Here is a 22,497-nt window from a genome sequence, read left to right as displayed (position 1 = left end):
TTTCCATCATCACTATCACTAAATTGATCTTTCAGAACAATTCTCACTAGAGAATTATTTTTAAGATCATTTGGTGTAAATCAAGACTACTAGGAGGAAAAGAATATATTGTGATGTAAATACTGTGCCACACTCTGGGATTACTGTTAGGTTGTATTGTTCAATTTTTAAAATTTTAAATTGATCCTATTATTCTTTGAACTATCACATTACATGAGTACTAATATAAGAGTGATTCAACTTTAATTTTGTAATTCAGATTTAATTCACTTGACATTGATGATAAGTAGTTTAACAGTCAGCTTTTTTCTCACACTTAAAATTGCTCTCTGAGTCACTGACTCAAAACTAAAGGGAACAAATAGACTGTAATTACTCAGGTTATAATTATTTATAAAATTGTATCCTTTTAATTTGCTTTAGGCACAAGCAGCGATTTCAAGAAAATGTGTTAAGAGAGTATAAGTGTGCTTCAGTAAGTCAAATGGAACACAGAGTTAAAGACCTGGAACCTGAACTGAAAAATGATTCTAATGAAAACAAATTGGAAAAATACAAACAACTGTACCTGGAAGAGCTAGAAAATAGAAAGTCTTTGGCAAGTCAGCTAACCTCGTAAGTCAGAACATAGAATTATAGAAAATAATTTAGGTCATTAATTTGCCTCTAAGGCATAATTCTTACTGAGCCAGGTTCATGAGGTGAGTAGCAAGTGAAAGCTAACTAGATAGTGTAATTTTGGGAAATGATGTTAGCAAATGAACTCTCCTTTAAAATATCAGTCCAGGGCAGTTTGCATCTCCCTGCCTTTTGTTGCTTTTACATGACTTTATTTTTTATATTTGCATATATTTAACCTGATCTAGTCTTTAAGCTAGGGGTTTTGCAAACTTTGTAATTTAGACAGCCATATTATCACAAAATTTCTAGCTGGAACTCCCATAAATAGAAATGTTAATGAGTTTAAAATTAACTGTGTTTTGGAAGAGCACAACGTAAACCCAAGGGGCCCCATGCTGGTGTTTGGTGAATTTATTTTCTTCATTGTGATATTTGGTGTCACCGCTAGTGGGCACCCTGAGACGAAGTACTGTACCCTTTTAAGTTTGTCTCTGCTACATAAAGGCATGCTTGGGGAATAGGGGGAAATTCACATAGGGGTGAAGGGCAGTATAGTGGTTCACAAAGTGGCTAAGAAGAATATGGTGGCCTGCCCGAGGGGGTGTGTGGAAGACAGAAAGGGCGGGTCCCACCTCCGGTGCCTGAGTAGCAGTGTTATAAGCTACAGGTCTCCCCGCTATCCAAAAGTAGAGCGTTCCTATGAAAGTTGTCGGTGTAAAGCAAAGAGGCAGTTACCTTAGGACACATCTTGCTGGTGGGTGCATAAAATAATTGTGCATAAAGCACAGGCGCTCACGCACACACAGTCCAAAGCCGTGGCGGCGTGATGCCAGGATACTGAGTGTGGTTCTGGGGAAGGAGCTCAGTGGGGCCCCTCTCGCTGCTCGGGGTGCTCGTTGCCCCTCTGATGGCTCGGGCTAAAACAAACACCCAGCGCTATTCTGGCTTTTTGCTTTTTTTCCATAAAAGTGAAAATCCGCTTGAGATTTTGTTTGGTTATGGAAAACAAGTGCTGATGTAGGCCTCTGGTAAAAGCAAAGTAACAAAGTGAGCTTTGGGAAATTGGGGGACACTTGAAATTGCCCCTGGCACTGTCGTAGTTTTTTCCCACCATCCACTCTGCCGCCTGGTGCCCCCCAGAGGTGGTGGCTCTAAACTGTTGCTCAGTGCCACATGCTTAATTTCTCCCAGGTAATGAGTGAGATGTGTATATAAGGGGGGTGAAAGCAAATGCTTGAAAATGGCTTTGAGGGATGGTTTATTTTTTATTTCTAAACTGGTTTACTGAGGGTGAGTATGTCTAGATGCAGCCTGTGCAGAAGGCAGTGGGGGTCCTCTGTGGGGGCGTCTCCATCTCTGACTCTCCCCACTTTGAAGTACTTGTTAGTTAAGGGCCCCCCCAGGCACATACATCCTTCTTTAGGACAGTTTTAAACTGTAATTGTTTACAGTAGGTCTTCGCTGACGTATTTTTGGTGTTAAAACGCAGTTTAATGGGACAATTTGTTTACTATTATAGCAACTTTAAAAATACACATCACTTAGGAAGAAAATGAATGAAATCTGTGTTTTGCGATCCTCGCAGGGTTAATGAGAGGCTGGCCAAGGTGAGCACTAAGCTTCAGCTGGAGAAGCAGCACAAGAGCTCTTTCCCCTGGCTTTGTTCCTGCAAGGCCTGTTGATGGACTGCCTTCTGCTGCTAGTACTAGCATGGAGGCCAAAAGGAGTCTTACTCGAAGAAGGAACTTCAAGACTTTTTCTGACCCTTAAACTAGCTTGAGCGATCACTTGTTCCGGGTTAGTCATATTATCTTTTTTCCTTGGGTTTCAGATTTCTGATATAATTCTTGTTTTTAATTTGATGAAATTCTGAGTTGTTTATTTGACTTGATGCACACTAAGTAAAAGCCATAATTGTGCTAATAAAGAAAGGAGACAAATTTTATAATTTTTTAAAGTCTCTGGACTTGTAATTATCAAGAGATACCTGTCATTAACTTTATTCAATAAGATGCAACTAAACTGACAAATTTTAAATTTCTTAAAAAGCTCCATTTTAAATTCTATTTTAGAAATTAAGTATTAGTACCAAATAACTAGAGATCCACTTTCCAATGTTTGGCTTAGTTTCTGATTGATTTCAGTTTGGCATTGGTTGATAGTAATTTTCAAGTTTTGCTGCACCCCAGTTTTTCTACCCCTAAGCATAAGTAAATGATTGGCATTGAGCTACTTAACCACACGTGGATGTTTTTTATTTAAAGGAATCCAAGATAAGTTCTTTTTATGAATTCAATAAACTTGTAACACTAAAAACATTAAGTTCCATTTTTAAGTTTAAAATTTTTATCATTTTCTTCTGTAAGAGTACATCCTTAATTGCTATTTTACTTATAGCATTGTTACTTTAATTGTTGTCTTCCTGAGCAGTTGTAGGACATTTCTAAATATGTAGTCAAGTAAAGCAAATACTTAAATTTTTAAAATGAAGTTCACTTATGTCTCTGTCTTGCCCTCACCTGCAGGAATACTGAGGTGGCAACGATAGGGAGTCTTTAAATTACAACCAGTTTTCATTGTGTATCGTTGTTAAAATAGCCATTTAAAGCGGTGCGCGTTGGTTTATGGTTTGATGGTGTTTTCATGATCTTCTTGATGCAGAGGAGGGCAGCACGGGCCCTTGTTAAGTGAGATCTCAACCTGTTTCTTCTCACTTGGCTTCATGTCATAATAAAATGGAAGAAGAAAAAAGCTCAGGTTTCATAGTGTTGTGGGTAAATTGAGTCTAAGTGCTTCAGAGTCATGAAACCGGACTGCGTGGTGTTAAAAAAAAAAATGCATGGCTAACACTTCCGTCAGTGGCTAAGCATGATGCAAACTCGAAATGTTTTCATTAGTTGTCACCAAAAAATCGACAGTGTGTCACTTTGCGGGATGATGTTGGAAGAGTGTGAGTGCAAAAGCAATGCAAGAGAAAGCTCCTGAGGACAGTTTTCTCCTTTAATGTTTTTGGGGAAAGAGGTGTCTATGTTTTAGTACTTCTAGATACACTGGAAAATGACTTATTTTAAACTCAGTGTTGTAGTTACAAGGTACATGTAGTTCTGTGGGGCCATGGGGCCGAATCATGCTAGGTTTAGCAGGGAGGTTAACAAGCCCCACTCTGTCCTGGTGCAGAGACACGTCTCCCTCAGCACTGCCGGGCGCCTCACAGGAGTTACTGTACAGTTACTGCTTACAGATTTCTTAGTCAGACTTAGAGAAAGAAGGTGCCTTGTGGAATTGCTAGGGATGTAATTATTTCTGCTGGGAAAACATAAAGTAATGCTATGAGAGGTGTGGACATACTGTTTAAAATGACAGGAAGGTATGGGTTTTTGCATGGGGCTTAACAAAACAGACTTCCACAGCTTTTCAGCTATGGCTCTAGAAAGCAGAATGTTAAAAATGACATTGGGATTGAATTTAACGTTCTCCTTTATGTGCAAATTTTAACATTTTGGACTGTTCCTACTGTGAAGTTCCAGCTTACTCAGCATTTTTTTCTAACTTGACAGAAGTATTGCTCTAAGTCTGTGATTTCAGTCGTGCTGGTTGTTGAAGCAAGGTTTTTCCAGCTCATAACACTTGGGTTTATTGCCTCTCTTACTGCTGCATGAAGTATAGCCTTGTCACGTGACATCGTTGTAGCAGGTAACAGATGGACCTCGTATCTGTTTTGTTAATTTTTACCCTCAGATTTCACATTCTAGTTTATTTCTGGGATGTTTTGTCCTATATGTCAGAAGCAATTTTACAGTTTTACTCAATTGTGTTATTTAATTATATTATTATAAAATACAAAAAGTTAAAATTAGCCTGAGCAGATACATCACTGTTACATTTTCTTGCACATAGAATTTTTTTCTGAGAACTGAAAACTTTAAAATGGATTCCAGACAATATTATAACAGACAAAATTTCTCTGTTTTAAAGATTTTTTTATGTTCAAGAGTTTTTAAGTATTGGTGTGCCTAACATGAAGCATGGCCACAATAGTTAATAAATGTCCTTCAAATCTATTTTAAATAGGAAGACTAAATTTTACACTCATTGATTTTGGACTTTTGGTGTATTACTGACACTTTCAAACATTTTCTGATGATTTATTTAAGTAACTTTTAAATTTCTCAAATGTCTGGTTTAGCAGCCCTTTTTCTAAATGGGATTATACCAGTGCACCAGAGCTAAAACGATTAACATTCCTAAGACTTATAACTTTTTACATGACACAGCACTGCGTCTCAGCAGGATCTGGTCACGTTTCTTTTAAAAGTAGGCTTCCAAGGCAGGTCACATCCACTTTGAATTTTAATTCTAATCAAACTATCACAGTAGTTAAGCTCACTTCTCATAAAGCAGAGGCAGAGTTCAGTAACCTTGTTTCTGGTATCAGCTCTCTGCCCTGTGGACTCCCTCCTGCCCTCATTTCATTTTGTCTGAATGGACAAATGAGGAAGCGTGTTATCTTTTGAAAGACAACCACTCAACTTCTTCCAGTTCTTTTTCTTTCATTCACTTTTTTCTCTGTACTTAATTTTTTAGCTCCTTGATCAACAAATTCTTTCTCATTTGTTTTCTCTGCAGAAAAATACATGCATTTAATAGTTACAAACTGACAAGTGCCATTTCCTTCATACATTAACCTATTTACAACAGGACAATGAATCAAAGCAGTTAAATGACTTGATTTTATTACATTTCTGGAATTGTACTTATTTTTATAACATTTAAAATAAGAATGGTACCAAATTTTAACTGAAAACTATCAATAATCTGAAAACATACTCACTTTGGAAATGAACGTGTGTGTATACATGTGTGGCAAGTGTGTTTTTATCAAATTGATCTCGGAAAGAGAGGGCAGCATTATCTTCCAGCCTGTGACCTCAGTTTTGACCTCAATCCTGCAGTGTACCCGGTGGGACCTTCCATTTCTATGGGACATAGTCTGCAAACTGCCAGTTATGAGAGAATCCTCCTAATTAAAAATCATTAGAATTAAAACTTGCTGATACATTGTCTTCCTGTGTATAATTTTCTCACCTTTCTGTGTTTTTGTTAAATGGAAAAGCTTAAGTAAAACTGCAGGTGCCTTCTCCTTATTAATGTTGGACTTCACACCACTTCCACCATCTGGACATGGGGGTCCTCACCTAGAAATAAACATAAAGGTCCCAGAAGTACCTATTTAGGAAAAAAGCTTTGCAGAGGAAAAGATAGTAATCTTAGATTCAGCTCATGTAAAAGTGTGATCTACATTTTGCATAGTGTTTATTAACGGTTACATGAATTTATTTCAGTTAAGTCTTCTCCCTTCATCTGTTAGGCGTTTTTCACTTCACAGGACCCACTTGGCACTGTTGTCACGTTGTTGATGGCAGAAGGCCTCTGTAGAATGCTCTTGTCAGTGTTACAGAAAACAGTCTCTGAAAATACTGGAAAATGGTAGCCCCAAATTTTGTCTTTGCATCTAACATTTACAAAGGCCTCGGTTCTCGTGTTGCTGTTATCACCACAGTGTTTATTATGTCTGGTGTACTAGTTTAGACCCTGTTTAGTGAGCAGGTGACTTCTATAAGAAAGATTTTTAAAAGAACACTCTAGGTGGGGACGCTTGTAGTTTGAAATGTCCCCACACATTTCATAATTAAATATGTAACTAATTAAGTCAAGTTTCAAAAAGTTGGCCCTAATTTCTAGAACGGAAGCAAAGTTACATTTAAAGAATTATATTGTTATCCTTATTTCTAACTCTAGGAAGTTGTGAATCAGAAACCAACTTTTGAAACTGGCGCTAGCCTCTCCTTCCTTTTCTTCAAGCAGGATTTTCTGATATAAATATTTTAGTCATATACAGAGAGCAAAATACATTTGCTTAACCTGTTTGCCAGTAGAATTTTCACTTGACATTATAACAGAACACTTTTCTTCATTTTATGCATCTAGTATGCTGTGCTAAAAACATTAGCAAGAACAGACCTTAAAATTTTAGTTTTCTAAAAGTGCAGGAATGGAAAGCTCATTTTAAGGAAAAATCCATTAACGTTAAAAAAACTAAGCTTTTATAAAGGGCAGTTTTTCTGAGAACTGCAGAGTAATGCATTCAGTGTAGAACATGAATTGTTTAAACTTTGTGCTAACAAGATCGGGCATCGCCCTCTGAGATTATGTGTATCCGACAGGACAGTGTTTACTGTGCTTTCCATCAGGGAATCTAAATAGCCTTACATATATATGTTCTCTATTATCTAAAATCAAAGTAAGTAGGAATTTATTTTATTTTATTCCTGTGTTTTTTTTCTATTTAAACAATCCCCAAGTTAGGTCAAGTCTCTAAAAGTATTTACTTAAAGGCCACATTTCATAAGCTAGCTGTCATTTCTATGATAGTGTTTCTTGTTTAACTTAAACATTAAAAATAATATTTGACTTATTTCAGATGCAGAAGAAGTTGGAGAATAATATAGAGAATTAAAAGAAGGTATGTTGCCAACATTTCTGAATTAAATTTAGACATTGGCTTCCAAAATACACTGTAAACAGTAAATGGTACCTCTTTCTAGTGTTTGAATAACAGATACTATGTTAAATTTTTTTCTTACACATATCTAATGAAAAATGTGAAAGCATAATTTCATTCATATGATAAATGTACTTATTCTTCATTTATTCATCATGATCCATAGCTTTAAAAAAAATCTCAAGAAGTCTGTGTTCTCTATTTCTGGCTGTGCCCTTCCTCTTCTGCTGTCCCCAGTGGCCCTGTCATCTGCACACCGACCTGTTCTCAGCATGGAGGTCATCAGCTTCTCGAGTTTGGTAGTGACTGAGGCCAAAAGCCCAGACTCAAGCAATCACAGTTCATGTAACTGTCCCCTGGTGGATGACAATTTCCTGTGATTCACTTTGTCAGGGGTTAACCTTTTGCCCTCAGGAAAAATTCCAAATTCCTTAGCTTGGAAGAAAAACACCCACATCGATTTGGCTCTTGCCAAAGACTTCAGCCGTATCTCTTTCCTCCCCTGCTCTGCCCCTGTGCTCCAGCGGCTGGTCAGACTGCGTCCAGCTCCGCGGACGCCCTTCCTGCCTCTGCTCTTTGTGTTTGCTTCTTGCCTCTCCCTCCCACACTTTTCTCCTCCTTCAGGTATCTGCTTACACATCATGGCCACCAAAGAGGGAACAGTATTGACACAAAGCTGGATGTCCCTTCTGAGTGTTCCAACTGTGCCCTCTTTTATACCTGTCATGGCATTTATGTCTTTGTACCGAAATTGCCTGTTCATCTATTTTTCCAGTTTATGGTACATGATTTTTCAGGGTGGACTCTGTCATCTTCATCTTGTGGTTCCAGTGCTTGTCACAGTGCCTTAGTACATGGTTGCTGAGTAAACGAATGAAAAATGAGAAAACCAGGGGCTCTGGTCCTTTGCCACAGGAGCAGTTAATTCAACGTGCAGCCCTGGGCAAAGCCTAGAGTAGTAATCTTGTATTTTGTTTTGTAATTGTATGTAGGTATTTTTCATTCTTAAAACTTAGAAGAGTCTCAGCTTTTCTTAAAAAATAAACTGACATTTAGTTACCTATGAAGTATTTTAAGTAAAGAATCTAATTCTTTCATTTTCTTTCTAGCTACTACTGAACTTGAATCTAAGTCCTACAGACTCTCTCATAGCCTTGATGGACGAGTCAAGTCTAAGTCCAGATCTGGTTTCGAAAGCATGTGAAGAATATGTGGAGATTTTGCAGAATAAGTATATGATCTGCAAGATAAATAGTAAACATTTACCTGCTGGGCTGTTTGCCTAACATTTTAGTTACTTCCCATTATGTAAGATACTGACACTGTTTATTAAAGGAAAATACTCTTGCATTCTATATGGGCATGATTAAAATTGATGTATTTTAAATCACTTTTCTCTGTGTCTCATTGACTTTTAAGCAGATTTTGGGAATAAAACCCAGCACTTTGGAGTATTATATACTCAAACTGAGCCCGGATGCCAGCTGTTTAAACAGCACCCAGCCACCCACCAAACTTGTCATTGATATTGAGCCGTGTTGGTTGATAGCTTTTTTGAATTTTCCAGCGTTAATCACTGTCTGTAGACCTAAAGATTTAGACGGACAGCGTTTGGATCTGCTGTGGCTGTTTCAGTGTTCTGTTGGATCACAACAATCGTTACAGTGCCATCAAGCTTTCTATATGTTATCTTAAACACTGATTCACAGATGTTTCATCATGGAGAAACGAAATCTGCCTCAGGCTTTTCATTTTCTCTACTTACTTTTTGGAAACAGTCTTAAAATTAGAGACAAGTCCCGAGCACCAGACTCAAATGGACATTGTCACAAACCTGCCATCTCTCCCATACATTCTCCTAAGGCGTTCTCTATCTTTCCTAAATGTCACTTGTTCTACCATAAGTGCCCTTTCTCTCCCCTCTCACCAAGAAGTCATTTGTTTTTCAGGAAATGCCTTTCTCCTTTTCCTGTCACTTACTAAATTGTATATAAGCCCCCACTTCTAGCCACCCCTTCAAATCCCATTGCTTTGTGAACTCTTGCATGTATTCATATGTAATTTTTTTCTCACAGTAATCTGCTTTAGTCAATTTAATTTGCAGGTTCCCAATCACTGAATGTAAGACGGTAAAGGAAATACTCTCGAAATACTCTCAACAATTTCCAGGAGCTAAATTCATAATAACTCCTACTTACATCCTTTATTCCCTTTTCTGTCATTTCAGTGTGCTTACTTGGCAAAACTCCCAACTGCACAACAGACTGATTATCACTTTTCCCCCTTACATTCCCCCAGGCATCTTAAGTGCTGCTGAAGAAAGTCACGCACTGCCCAGCGATCCTGCTACTTTATTAATTTGTACCTTCTTCCTTCTCAGTGATGATTTCAAATTTCCCCTCTCTGTAAAGATCTCCCTCTGTTTCTTCCTCTCTCACGTGAACCAGACAGTCTTACTTCTGACGACAAACTTCCTGAAGGATTTGCCTGCTTCCCCACCAGCAGTGTGTCCCCACCCACTCTGGTGTATCTCCCCTTCCTCCATTCCCACGCAGCCAGTCACTGATGACTCCCATGTCTAAACCAAAGTGACACCTTTCCAGCCCTTGTCTAACTGAACTTTTCATTCCTCCGGGCATTCCATGTAACTGACCTCTGTAACTGACCGCTGTCTACAGCATCCTTTTTAGTCTTTAGCTGAAGAGGATGTTGAAGGTGAGGGCTGCAGCCTTCTTGGTGAGTTCACTCAGTTTACCCTGGCTGTCTCCGATAGGTATACACAGGAAGTACACGTGTTCAATTTTTATTTTTCTCCTGTTAGACTGCCTCATGTCAGGTTAATTCTTAGACCAGCCAGATGAGCCTAGAAGGTGGAGGACCGCTCCCCGCCCCCACCCCAGCACAAGCCTGAGCACAGGTAGCTGTGCTCATTCTCAGCTGGCGTGGGCGCTGCTGTGCCTGCAGGGAAGAGATCGATGGCAAATGCTCTTCCTCCAACACTAGCCAGAGAGCTGAAGCTCACCTGAATATCCTGCAGGCTGAGCTGGGGTCACTGCTTACGGCAGCAGAAGACTGCCTTTGTGAAAGAAAAACAAAAATGGAGTCTGCATTGCTCGAGAGGGATCACTAAGGAGGTGTGACTTACGCACATCTCAGCCCACACAGAATCCGGCCCTGTGAGCATTTATTGCCCTAATGAAGTCATCCGGAACACCTGCCAGAAACTTCAGCTACTTACTAAGCCCCCACCCTGAAATAAGCTGTGATTCCTTAACGACATGTTTCCTGACTGGCTCACGTCAGTGTCAGCCACAATTCTCATCAGGCAACTTTTGACAGCCTCTTGGCTTTTTGTCTTTATAAGCCCCTGACTCCCGTCCTTGAAACACTCCGTTTTACCCAAATCTGTGTTTCCCAAGTCACAATTTATTACTTCCAGTTTTACTGAGAGAGACTTGACATGCAGCACTGTATTATAAGTTGAAGGCATACAGCACCAATTTCACACCGCCCTTGGCCGAGACCCCCAGCTTACCAACACAGGTGAGGCAGAGCACCGCACAGGCCAGGGGCAGGGGCTCAGGGCTGGGATGGCAGAAAATCTGAACTTGTAGAGACGGGCCCAGGGTCAAGCTGGCTGAAGCCAGGAGCCCTGCCCCCGAACAGATCTTGGGGGATCTGGCAGGGAGGGGAGGGGGTCTTGGGAAGCTCTGTGCGCCAAAGTTGGGTTTACCACCCTGACTTTTCCTTTAGCCTTCTCTGTGCCATTTATTTTTCCACGCCTCAATTGCCCCATCTGTAAAATGGAAACTACATGTGAGGGACTCCATGGAGACCTGCGTCCCGTTGCTGCCGACGACCACTGTGGGGCCTGGGTGAGCCTCCGTTCCCCTTTGGGGCTCCATTTCACCAGCCTTAAGATGAGGGGTTTGGATTGGGCAGGCTTTAGGGATTCTCTCTTCATGGTGGGATTCAGATAAGCCTCAACTTGAGCCCAGGAAATGTGGGTTCTGTGACCTTGGCCAAGGCCCTTCACCTTTCTGAGCTGCCTCAGTTTCCTCACCTGCAAAATGGGGGCCACACAGGTCCCCACCTCAGAGGATGGGCGTGCAGCTCTGAAACAATCCATATAGAAAACTGATCACACAGGAGCTGCCCAAGGACTCCAGTTCCTGTTAGTAGAGGGAATTAGTGCAGAGCTCAGGAGTCAGGCAGCCTGGGCTGGGATTCAGAACCCACCAGGTAAGGACATCCCTGAAAAACCTTGCTGTTCTCATTGGGCCTCAGTTTCCTCAGCTATAGAGTGGGGATGATAACGTTTCCAAAGGGTTGATTTCAGGCTATGAGGATGAAAGAACCATGTGACATGCCTGTCATGGTGCCTAGCCCACAGCAGGCACCCAGTACTTGCCAGAGGTGAGGTTGAAGATGCGGGTGATGAGAAAGCAATTCCAGGCAGATGCAGCAAAGCCCCTTTGTCCCCCGGCTCTCCACATGGACATTCCCTCCTGCTGTGGCTCCCTCAGCTCTCTGGCTCTGATGTCCTCCTCTCAGCCAGAAGGTTCAGGATCTTGTAGGGGCCACACGCCCCTCAGTCCTGGGAGCCCCTAAATCCTGTGGTTATTAGACCCCATGTGCCAAGCCCCAGCAATGATGTTCGCTGCAGGCAATTGCTTGGATCTTGGCCAAATGTGGGGGGAGGAACTGAGGACCCCTCTGACCACCCTCCTCAGTCCCTGTGATCCTTAGGGCCAAGGAACGTAGAGCACTCGGGGAGGAGGCCGGATTTGGTGCTGGAATAGGAAACCTTGGATCTGCTGCAGACTGGTGGAGTGCCTCCAGGGGCCTCAGCAGCCTCACCTCTGAAATGAGGAGATGCTGCCCTCTGGCTTGAATGGTCAGGGAGTTCTGGGAAAGGGCCCGGCTCACAGTAGGCGCTTCAGTCATGTCGGCATTCTCCACTCCCCTAGAGGGGGAGGAAAGGGGAGTCAGCTCATGTCCAGAGCTCTGCCCTGGTGTGTGTGCCCGGTGGCACTGGGGATGTTGGGGAGGACCAGCTGCCAATCTGAGGGAGGTTTGAAGGAACATCACGGTGTATCAGGAGCTGAAACTCTGGCCCTGAGCTCTGCCTTCAGAGCCACTCATGTGGGTCAGAATCCCTGCAGGGTAGCTGAACAGTGATGCTGAAAATCCAGGAACAAAAGCTGCCCCGTTGCCCCCTTCATCTTGCAGGCAGTGCACGTGCTGCTCAGTTATCCTGGTCATCACAGTTCAGATTGTCCCTGTCAAAGCTCACCAGCAGGATGGCTCCACACCCACCAAGCCCCCAGACCCACTTCTGCTGCCAATGGCAAAGCAGATCTGGTGGTGGGGTCCCAGACCAACCAGCACCCCTCCCCAGTGTCCCCCTGGCCATCCTCTGAACCCCATCTGTTCATCTTCACTCCACCCTCTGAGGATAGGTCAGCTCCTGCTTAAGAAATGGAAATGGCTCCCTAGTGCCCACACCGTCAAGTCTAACTACACGGCTGTCTTTCATGGATGTCCGTGTTATGTCTCCAGCCAGCATCCTCTTTCCCTAGGCAACTTCCTGACTGTAAGACACATTCCTCCCTCCAGGCCTTGTTCCTTGTTCAGTCATGTCCCCACACCTGGAATGTCATCCTTCTGGCATCAAGTGGACTTCAAGTGAGTCCTTGCTCACAAAACCCATCCTGACCTTCTCTGAGCTCCCAGTGCATTAAGTGCCACCACAGTCCAGCCCAAAGCTCGTAGTTTCATCCTTGGTAAGTTTCCCTTTTCACCTACATCAGGGGCTTAACATACTACTGCCCAAGGGCCACATTTGGCTCAGCCACTGCCTGTTTTTCTGAGTGGAGTTTTACTGGGACACTGTCACAGCCCTTTGTTTCCATGTTGCCTGCGGCTCTGTCATCCCAAAGTGGCAGAACCAAGTAAGTGCAGCAGAGACAGTATGGCTCCAAAGCCTCAAATATTTACTAGCTTTCTATTGCAGAAAATGTTTGCTGACCCCCAGTCTAGACTGAAAATCCTGAAGGACTTTTCCCTTCAAAGGAAGGTTTGGGCACCTGTGCACTTGAAAGTTCTTGGTGATGGTTTTTCTCCCAGTGGAAGACCCCCCAGCCATGCCTGGTTACTCTTTGGCCCCCCCAACCTCGGCATCAGCTGGGAGGCAGGGGGACACCTGGGGGAACTCATCCCTCTTAACCCAGCCTAGAGCAGCTCCAAACTCCATCCCCCTTTCTGGGCCCAGCCACAGATCCCCTACCTTGTCCACAAAGCCCCTATCCTGCCTGACTTCACAGCTCAGGTCGCAGTCCAGGGCTGTGTCTGCAAGGCGAGTGCAGAGGGTAAGTCACAACAGGGTTCCCAGGAGCCCAGCACAGGCCCATGGCCTCCACTTTCTAACCTGTCTCAGGTCCCATCTGGGGCCAGGCAGACAAGTCATTTCGAAGAAGACACTGCCCAGAGGTGAGAGCATCTGGAGCCCCCCACCCTGGGCTAGGGGTGCAGGGGCCTTGGGGAGGAAGAAGGGTCAGAGCAAAGGTCAACTGCTGCCCCCTCCAGGAAGCCTTCCCTGAACTCACTCTCTTCTGCATCCCTACAGTCCTCACTGTCTGGGATGTGCCCTGTATGGAGCCCGGGTCACCCTGGACTCCCCTGGTCTGTGTGGAGCTGCTTCATCTCCTCGGGATGGGGCAGTGAGCCTGGACTCTGGTGTCAGACAGTCGTGGGTGTGAATCTGGGTTGGCACCTGCTGGCTGTGTGGCTTCTCTGAGCCTCAGCTTCTTCCCAATTCCCAGCCCCCTTCCCACCTTCTTAATCTTTCTCCCTAGAAATGTGGGGAGATTTTACAACACCAGTGAGACAATGAAGGGAGAGAGAAGACACCCAGCCCCCAGTATAGAGAGAATTTGAAATGATTTTTAATCGTGTGAAATGACACCTGATCACCATGCAACAGGGCATGAATCTCACAAACACAACACGGGGCAAAGGATGTGTGTGATATGGTTCCATCCACAGAGAATTCAAATATAGGCTAAAATAGACTGTATTATTTGGGTATGACCACAAGATAGTGGTTACCTCTGTGGGAGGGAGGGGCTTATGATCAGAGAGGAGCTTGGGGGCAGGGTGTGCTTTGGGGTGCTTGTCACATTCCGTGTTCTGTTTCTTGACCTGAGTGATGGTTGCCCAAGTGTTTGCTTGGTATCTATTCATTAATGTGTGTGTATGCATGCACGCGCGCACACACACACACACACATAAAATAAAGCTTTGTGCACGTTTCTGTATGTGTATTTCCTTTTTTTAATTACAAAAATTTTAATTGAAGTATAGTCAGTTATAATGTGTCAATTTCTGTTGCACAGCCTAATGTTTCAGTCATACATGTACATACATATATTCCTTTTCATATTCTTTTTCATTACAGGTTACTACCAGATATTGAATATAGTTCCCTGTGCTATACAGTAGAAATTTGCTTTTTCTGTATGTGTATTTTCCAATGAACAAGGATGTCTGTGTGTTCTGGGAGGGGGAGGCAGAGAGATACCCAGACTCAATCCTAACAAAAGGAAAGCAAATTAAAGCAACAGTGAGAATCTATCCTCTCAGATTGTCAAAAAAGAAAAATGGTTGATAATGTACAGAGTTGGCAAGGCACTCCCAAATGTTGTTGGTGGGTGTGTGAAGTTGTACGGTCTTTTTTGAAAAGCCATTTGGCAATATCTACAAGAATTTTAAATGTACATTGCCTATAACTCACCGGAATCTGCTTCTAAAAATGCTTCCTGCACACAGAAAACAAACTATGGTTCCCAAAGGGCACAGGGTGGGGGAGGGATAAATTAAGAGTTTGGGGTTAACAGATACACATGACTCTATATAAAATAAACAACAAGGTCCTACTGTAGAGCACAAAGAATGATATTCAATTTCTTTTAATGACATATAATGGAGAAAAATCTGAAGACAAGAAATATATAAGTATTTATATGCATAACTGAATCGCTTTGCTGTATGTGTGAAACTGTTACCGAGTCCAAACTGCTCACTGCACAACAGGCCAATAAATCAAAAGATGAGGTGTTGGGGCAAAGAATGGCAACTTTATTTGGAAAGCCAGCCGACTGAGTGGATGGCCGACTAATGCCTTGGAGAACCATCCTCCCCCAGTCAGAATACAGGCTCATACTCTACCCCCCCAAAAAAAGGGTGGGGTGCGTGTTAGTTCTTGTAAACTTCTTGCTGTAGGAGTTCTTTGTTCCTGCAGATGTCCACGTGCACCAGGTCATGGTGATCCTGCAAAACCTCCAACAAATCAAATGTTACTTTCTAGTCTGCAGCCTGTTGTTCCAGGAGTGCAGAAGCGCTGACAGCCTTAAAGGCCAGCGCCCCGAGAACAGGCTCTCCTATTTCAGGCTACAGGCAACATTGTTTCCCAAAAGGTGCAGAGACGGCAAGGCTAAGCCTGGAAAACAGGGCACAGGGTTAAAGGAAAAGGAACAGATCTAACATGGAGTCAGATTTGTTCTTTTCTATTACATCACCAGTATTTGTTATTGGCATTATTTTTCAAACTGCGCATGAAAAGATGCTTAACTTCGCTAATAATTAGAGAAATGCAAATCCAGCCAACAATGTATTGAAAAATCCAAAGTAATCAAAAGCAGAGCACAGGACAGTGAACCCTCTGTGCCCATCTGCTGCAAGGGTCACGAACTCCTGCCACTCTTGTTGAACAGATACTCAACATCCCTGCTCCTATGCGATTCTGGGGGGCTTTTTTTTTTTTGGCGGGGGGGGGAAATGAGGCTTATTTATTTTAATGGAGATTATGGGGACTGAAGCCAGGACCTTGTGTAGGCGAGGCATGCGCTCTACCACTGAGCTGTATCATCTCCCCCTCCCCAAGCTTTTCTGACACACATCCAGGACATCATTTCAGCCCTAAACACTTCAGTGATTCAATTTAACTGTATTAAATTACCCATTATCCCAATGAACAGGCACTAAACTCAAAACAAAACACCTTGAGCCCTCCGGCCACACAGATGTGCCTCCCCACCCTGGTCAGAGGACACTGGTTCACCTTTCATGTGGACTCTTGTTAAGCTGTTCTGGAAAGGGGCTGCGTGCATCAGGTCACAGACTTCTAAAGACCAGAACAAAGAGAGAAGGTCACATTAGGTAGTTTATCTCACAGCAAAGATGGACAAAGAAATCAGTGCCTGAAAACAAGGCACATCTTTGTCACTTAGTGTAAAATAAATGGAGTCTCGGGGCTGGTGGAAATGTTCTCTGCTGTCCACTGAGGTAGCTGCCAGCCACCTGTGGTGATCAAGTCCTTGGAATGTGGCTGAGGAACTGAATTTTCAGTTTACTTACTTTTGACTAATTTCAATGTGGACACGTGCAAACCCAGCCTTGAACGTGGCCTTTGCTTTCCAGCACTGATGGCCTGACAGCCGTCCCTGCACAGGTAGAAACAAGGCATTTCCTGTGCAAACAGGGCAGAAGGCAGGAGGAAGGGATGGCACCAGTGTCCCCAGAGCCCCAAACTTCTGAGCAGTGGCCCTGAACGTGCTGCTGGGTCACCAGCTGCTTTAGAGAGGTGATGACACCCTACAGCACATATGGCCCATCCACTCTCCAGGAGAACCCAATGTGGAGAAAAATTTACTTCCAGCATCACAGGGATGACAGAACTCCCAAAGCCCCACAGTGCATCCACAGATGATCAAGCACAGGGCGCCCTTCCCGAGTCTGGGGCCCACAAACAGGGGAGGGCTCCCCCGACTGGTGCCTTCACCTCAGGGCAGAAGATGAGCATGAGTTCCTGCACCTCCTACTCTCCACCTAACCTGAAACCATAAAGCAGGTTATTAAACAGAAATCAGAAAGTCAAAGCATATGACTGCCAAGAGTTTCCCTTGAGGAGCTCCCCCAAGGTGACAGCAAAGCTAAGACCAAGAGGAGGGAGAGAAGGCTTTCTGTCCCCAACAGGTGAGGGTCCTGTTGTCACCTGACACCTAATGCAGCAGTCAGCAGCCATCCCCAGCTCCACCAGAACCCCCCAGAGGGAGGCTGACCCCCCAAGCTCCTGGACATCTGTGCCTGAATCCTGTGCACAGAATACATGTGACAGGTGCACTCAGAGCACCCACATGAGCTTTTCCTGGGCCTCCTCTAGAAGTGTGTATGTGTGGCGGGGTTGGGGGGGGACATGCTCAAGGAAGGAGAGCACCGGATGGTGAGGCACAGCTTGCAAACAGGAACGAGGGTGGTGTCTGTGGAAGCCTATGCATCTACAGAAAGGTAGAGGAATGTCACCACTCATGTGCTGTGGTCTCCAGGACATATTTACTGGCAAGCGAAAAATGCAAAGTGGAGACGTGTGATCGGCCAGCCTGCTGCCAGCAGGGCAGGAGGACATTTGGAAGGCGACTGAGTGCAAAAAAGTGGCCCGGCCAATGGGTGGCATCACGGGGACAGTGCCACACAGACAGGGGTCTCTACTGGTGGTAAAGCACCTGCCTACCAGCGGTGCCCTCCAGACGGGCCATCCAGCCATCTATGCTGCTTCCTGCTGCCACAGCCAATGAGCTCAAATTTTTGCCCCCAAACCAAACCACAGAAAGACTAGTGAGCGGCTATAAAAGTCAGCATTAGAAACAAGCAGGCAGCAATGTGGGTGGGTTTGGAGAGCGTCATTTTAAGTGAAATAAGCCAGGAAGAGAAAGAAAAACACCATATATCATTCATATGTGGAATCTAAGACACTAATGAACTCATCTACAAAACAGAAACAGACTCACAGAGTTAGTAAACAATCTTCTATTACTGGTGGTGGGGAAATAGGGGCTGAGAAGGGATAAATTCAGAAGTTTGAAATTTGCAAATATTAACTATATATAAAAATACTTAAAACTAATTTCTGTACAGCACAGGTAATTATACTTAATATCTTCTAATAACCTTTAATAAAAAGAATATAAAATGAATATATGTATGTAATGCATGACTGGGACACTGCTGTACACCAGACTTTGACACACTGTAAGTAACTATACATCAATTAAAAACAAAACAAAACAAAGCAGTGTAAAACTATTGTCAAACAAAAAGTTTAACAAGTATACACACATACAAGTTAAAAAGAATAAACCACATTACCAAAAATTTCAGGTTGGGTTTAGATGGCAGAATTTGAAAAACAAAATGAAACAACCCTTCTCCAGAAAGCAGAGACTTAGAGCCAGATCAACACCTTTTGTTACTGAACAACTTCCCGGTGCCAGCCAGGGCCACCACCACCCTGGGGCCTCACCACAGTCACGGTGTCCCCGGCAGCTGGGGGATGGCGAACCCATTTGTCTAATTTGTGGCAGTTTGAAGGCCACATCCACCCTTAACATCTCCATCTATATTAGTGGGAGCCCACCTGGATGCCAAATGTACTTTGCAACCACTTTTCTTGGAGACACGAACATAACCACCAAGGAGAGGTCAGTGTCTGGAGTCTGGATGTGATGGGATGGAGTGCGAGGAGCCAGGCACCTTCCACCTTCCAAAGTCCACCCGGTGGACCGACTGGAAGACATTACCCCTATTTCTAAAAGGACCAAAGCAACAGTGCAGAATTCCAGGCTGGAGCTGAGAAGGCTGCACTCGGCTTAGCTGCAGGCCATCTTTTTATCTATGTTTTAGAAGCAGCCATCCACTCATAAGTCAAAGCTTTAAGATCAACTGACAGCTATTCATAACATCTTTTCTAGATGCCCAGTGCTACGTTCCTCACTCAGGGGAGTCATTACACAGTGCAGACTTGAGACTCAGGCCCAGGTGTCACAAGGAAGGAGACACCAATGATGTGTGTCCGTGGGGCAGCGGGGCCCAGCCCTCACCCACCTCCTGAGAGCTGGAAGGTCCGTCCACTGTGGGGGCTGGTCTCCCAGGGCTGGGGGGCCTTTGAGAGCCCCAGACACCTCGGAAAGGCTGTGCTTGTGTCCAGGGATAGACAATGAGAATTTAAGGGTCTAAGCAGGTAAGGATCTCATTGGTTCCAGATTTTTCTTTTCCAAAGTTTTAATTTTTTTAAGTATTTTTTCATTACTGTTTTTATTGATTGATTGATTGATTGTGGGGAGGTAATTAGGTTTATTTATTTATTTTACTGGAGGTGCTGGGGACTGAACCCAGGACCTCGTGCGTGCTAAGCACCCACTCTACCACTGTGCTATACCCTCCTCCTCTTTTCTGAAGTGTCTAACACAGGGTCACACTCCTTCCAGAAGCCAACAAATGTCCAAGTGTTGCCCTGACAATTCCTTTCAGCTGATGAGAAATGAGCTCTGCTCCTCCAGCTTCAAACTCCTGTGGTTCCATGATTATATTTTTCTCATGTGGAACAGAATATAACTATTTTATTGTATTGTATTATTGTCTGTAATGAGACGTACTAAGATTATTTTATCATCAAGTTTACCCATTTGTAGGTTAATCACCAGTGAACCCAACCCATCTTCAGTTATTTTAGACAGAACAATGAAAAGTCAGCAAGGAAACATTTGCTCAAGAAAATCAATCATCTGAAAACTAGAATTTTTAAAAAATTAAAGTGTAGTGATTTACAAGTTGCTGTTAGTTTCATGTGTCTAGCAGAGTGACTCAGTTATACATGTATGTCTCTGTTCTTTTTCAGATTCTTTTCCATTGTCGGTTATTACAAGAGACTGAATAGAGTCCCCTGTGCTGTATGGTAGGCCCTTGTTGGTTATGTATTTTAGATGTAGCCGTGTGCATCTGTTAGTCCCAAACTCCTAATTTAGGAGTTTGTTTCGTAATTATTTTTTGTTCATACAAGGCATCCTTGACATTTTCTATTTTGTAAAGGAAAAGCTTTCAACAGTTAATCTTATTTCCTAAAAGGGCAGCTGGACCAGAAGAGACAGCAGCCTCTAAGGGGTCCCCGCCACCAGCCCGATCAATCCCACAGGGCGGCCCCCGCCTTGCCCTGGGGCCAGTGACCAAGGGGCACCTTCAGGCCTGGACACACATGGGCAAGGCTGTGCTTTATGTGTGTGTTCAGGAAAAACCACACGTGAGAGGAGCTTTCCTGTATTTAACATTTCAATTTCATGATAAGTGATTACTATTTAAAGGAATATTCCCTAACTTATTTGGTTGTAAAACATTCACATATATTTAGGGTGCAAGATACAGCTCTCCCTCAGCTGTCCCTGGGGCAAGGCTGCCCTGGACACCAGCTCCTCAGGGAGCCACACACCACCTCCCCGCCACTGGTGCTGCAGGTCAGGGTGGCCATGCGAGTCACAGGGGGGAGGGCAATGAGGGCCTGGGGGTCCCCTCTCTCTGGAAAGGGTCTCCTTGGAGCAGAGCAGCAGAAGGAAAGCTGGAAGATGTGGATCCTGACCAGAGGTTGTACCCAGCACACTTTGATTTTTGCAGACATAGGTGTGAGGTGGCCAGTCCCGTGGCAGAGCCATCCCCTACAGGCCTGGCAGTATGACTGTCATGTCCAGCACAGAGTACAGGGCACCCTGGTCTCCATCATTGCAAAATGCAACCCTGCCCCTGCCAAGCTGCCAGGGCCCTGGAGACAAGAGACTGCTTTAAGAAGCAATAGAGCAGGAGGAGAGGGGACAGCTCAAGTTGTAGAGCGTGTGCTCAGCATGCACAGGGTCCTGGGTTCAATCCCCAGTACCGCCTCTAAAAATATATAAATAAACCTAATCACCTCCAGCCAAATAAGCACCAAAGCAGCAACAGAGCAAAGACCTCCCTATATGGGTCTAGAAAGGCAACGCAATTCCCACTGATATCCCAATATGGTTTTTTAATCTATTTGAGAAGCTGATTCTAATCCTTCCAAAGCAGAACCAGGATCCACAAAGAGGCAGAAGGTGCTTGAAGACATGAGGTCAGGACCACGTCCTGTCAGGCATCAGGAATGAAGTTAGAGCTACAATGCATAAGGCTATGAGCTGGAAGCCAGGGACAGATGCACAGACCGGTGGGACATGGAAGAAAGCCAGGAGACAGAGCAGCATGTCCACTTGGAGCTGCAGGGGGACAGAGTGATCCCGGGGACCAGCAAGGAGAGGCATTGTCCTTCAGCTGCTCGAGGAGGGACAACTGGTCACCCCCCCAGGGCGGGACAAAGAAACTTCCTCCAAGTCTCATATTGGACACCAAAACCAACCCCAGAAGGAATTAGAACTGAAACGTAGAAAGCAAAACCTGCAACGTGTAGACGGAAATATGCAGGAATATCTCCACGGCTCCTAGGTAGCAAAGCACTTCTTTTAAGTGACACAATGTGTTAACCATGAAAAACAAGTGACTATATTCAAAGAGTATCAGTTTATCAAATACCACCACTACCAGAGTGAAAACTCAAGCCACAGACAGGGAGAGGTGTGTGCATCAAATGTAACCCAGAAGATACACAGATTATAGTAAAATGGACACATGACACCAAGGGAGCATTTAATAGCAGGGAAGACGCCTCGCTCCTCAGTCCTGAGGGGAGACGCAGAGCGAGGCCCGTGAGAGCCCGTGTCACACTCACTAGGCCCTCAGTTCAGAGCTGTCAGTGGACATGACCTACAGGGGACAGAGGGATAGGCTAAATGACACCAGAGGCAATCAGTGGAGAAAGCGGGTGTCCCACATGTGATTTCTTAGTGATGAAGGGCTCCTAGTGTCTGCTTTATCAGGCTCTCCACACAGCAGGGATGGGGCACATGCAGCTATTTAAATGTAAAATAATTAAAATTCAATAAAATTAAAAATCATTTCTTCCGTCACATGGAGCCAGACTTCGAGGGCTCAACAGCCTCAGCTCCGAGCTCTCCATCACAGACAGCGCTCCCAGGCAACGGATGCTCCTCACCTTACGTGTGTGTCACATACGTTCATTTAGATGCAGCAAATACTGTATAATAAAACATTCTGACGATGCTCACAGAGTAAACCATTCTTTAACGATGAACTCCATTGCATATCTGGTTTTCTTTTTTTAAAATGATTTTTCAAAATTTCCAATTTTATTTAATAGAATGGGTTTTGAACAGAATAGAAAAAATTCAATAGTAGGTTTTAGAAATTTATATATAGAGAAATATAACATCATACGCAGAGAAAAAATAGCATAGGAATCAAAAAAAATGATGCCATGATTTGTTAAAGCGTAAAAATCATATTTCCAAATAGGAAAAAAAGTTTACTTTTAATTTGAAATTTTTTTGTTTTTCAATTTT

General features: G+C 43.8%; 1 protein-coding gene across 1 annotated transcript in view; it reads left to right on the top strand.

The window, feature by feature from the left end:
* LOC102510293 (ankyrin repeat domain-containing protein 26-like) overlaps positions 1–8,573 on the top strand; it is a 52,070-nt gene extending 43,497 nt beyond the window's left edge. The window contains 4 exon segments of the mRNA XM_032470827.1: positions 424–615; positions 2,207–2,418; positions 7,103–7,144; positions 8,293–8,573. The gene's annotated coding sequence lies outside the window, so the exon portion shown is untranslated.
* Positions 8,574–22,497: the final 13,924 nt, after the last annotated feature.

This window comes from Camelus ferus, chromosome 31, assembly GCF_009834535.1.
Source record: "Camelus ferus isolate YT-003-E chromosome 31, BCGSAC_Cfer_1.0, whole genome shotgun sequence".
Classification (NCBI taxonomy): Eukaryota; Metazoa; Chordata; class Mammalia; order Artiodactyla; family Camelidae; genus Camelus; species Camelus ferus.
Note: the sequence above shows the minus strand (reverse complement) of the source record. Positions and strands in the feature narration are given on the sequence as shown.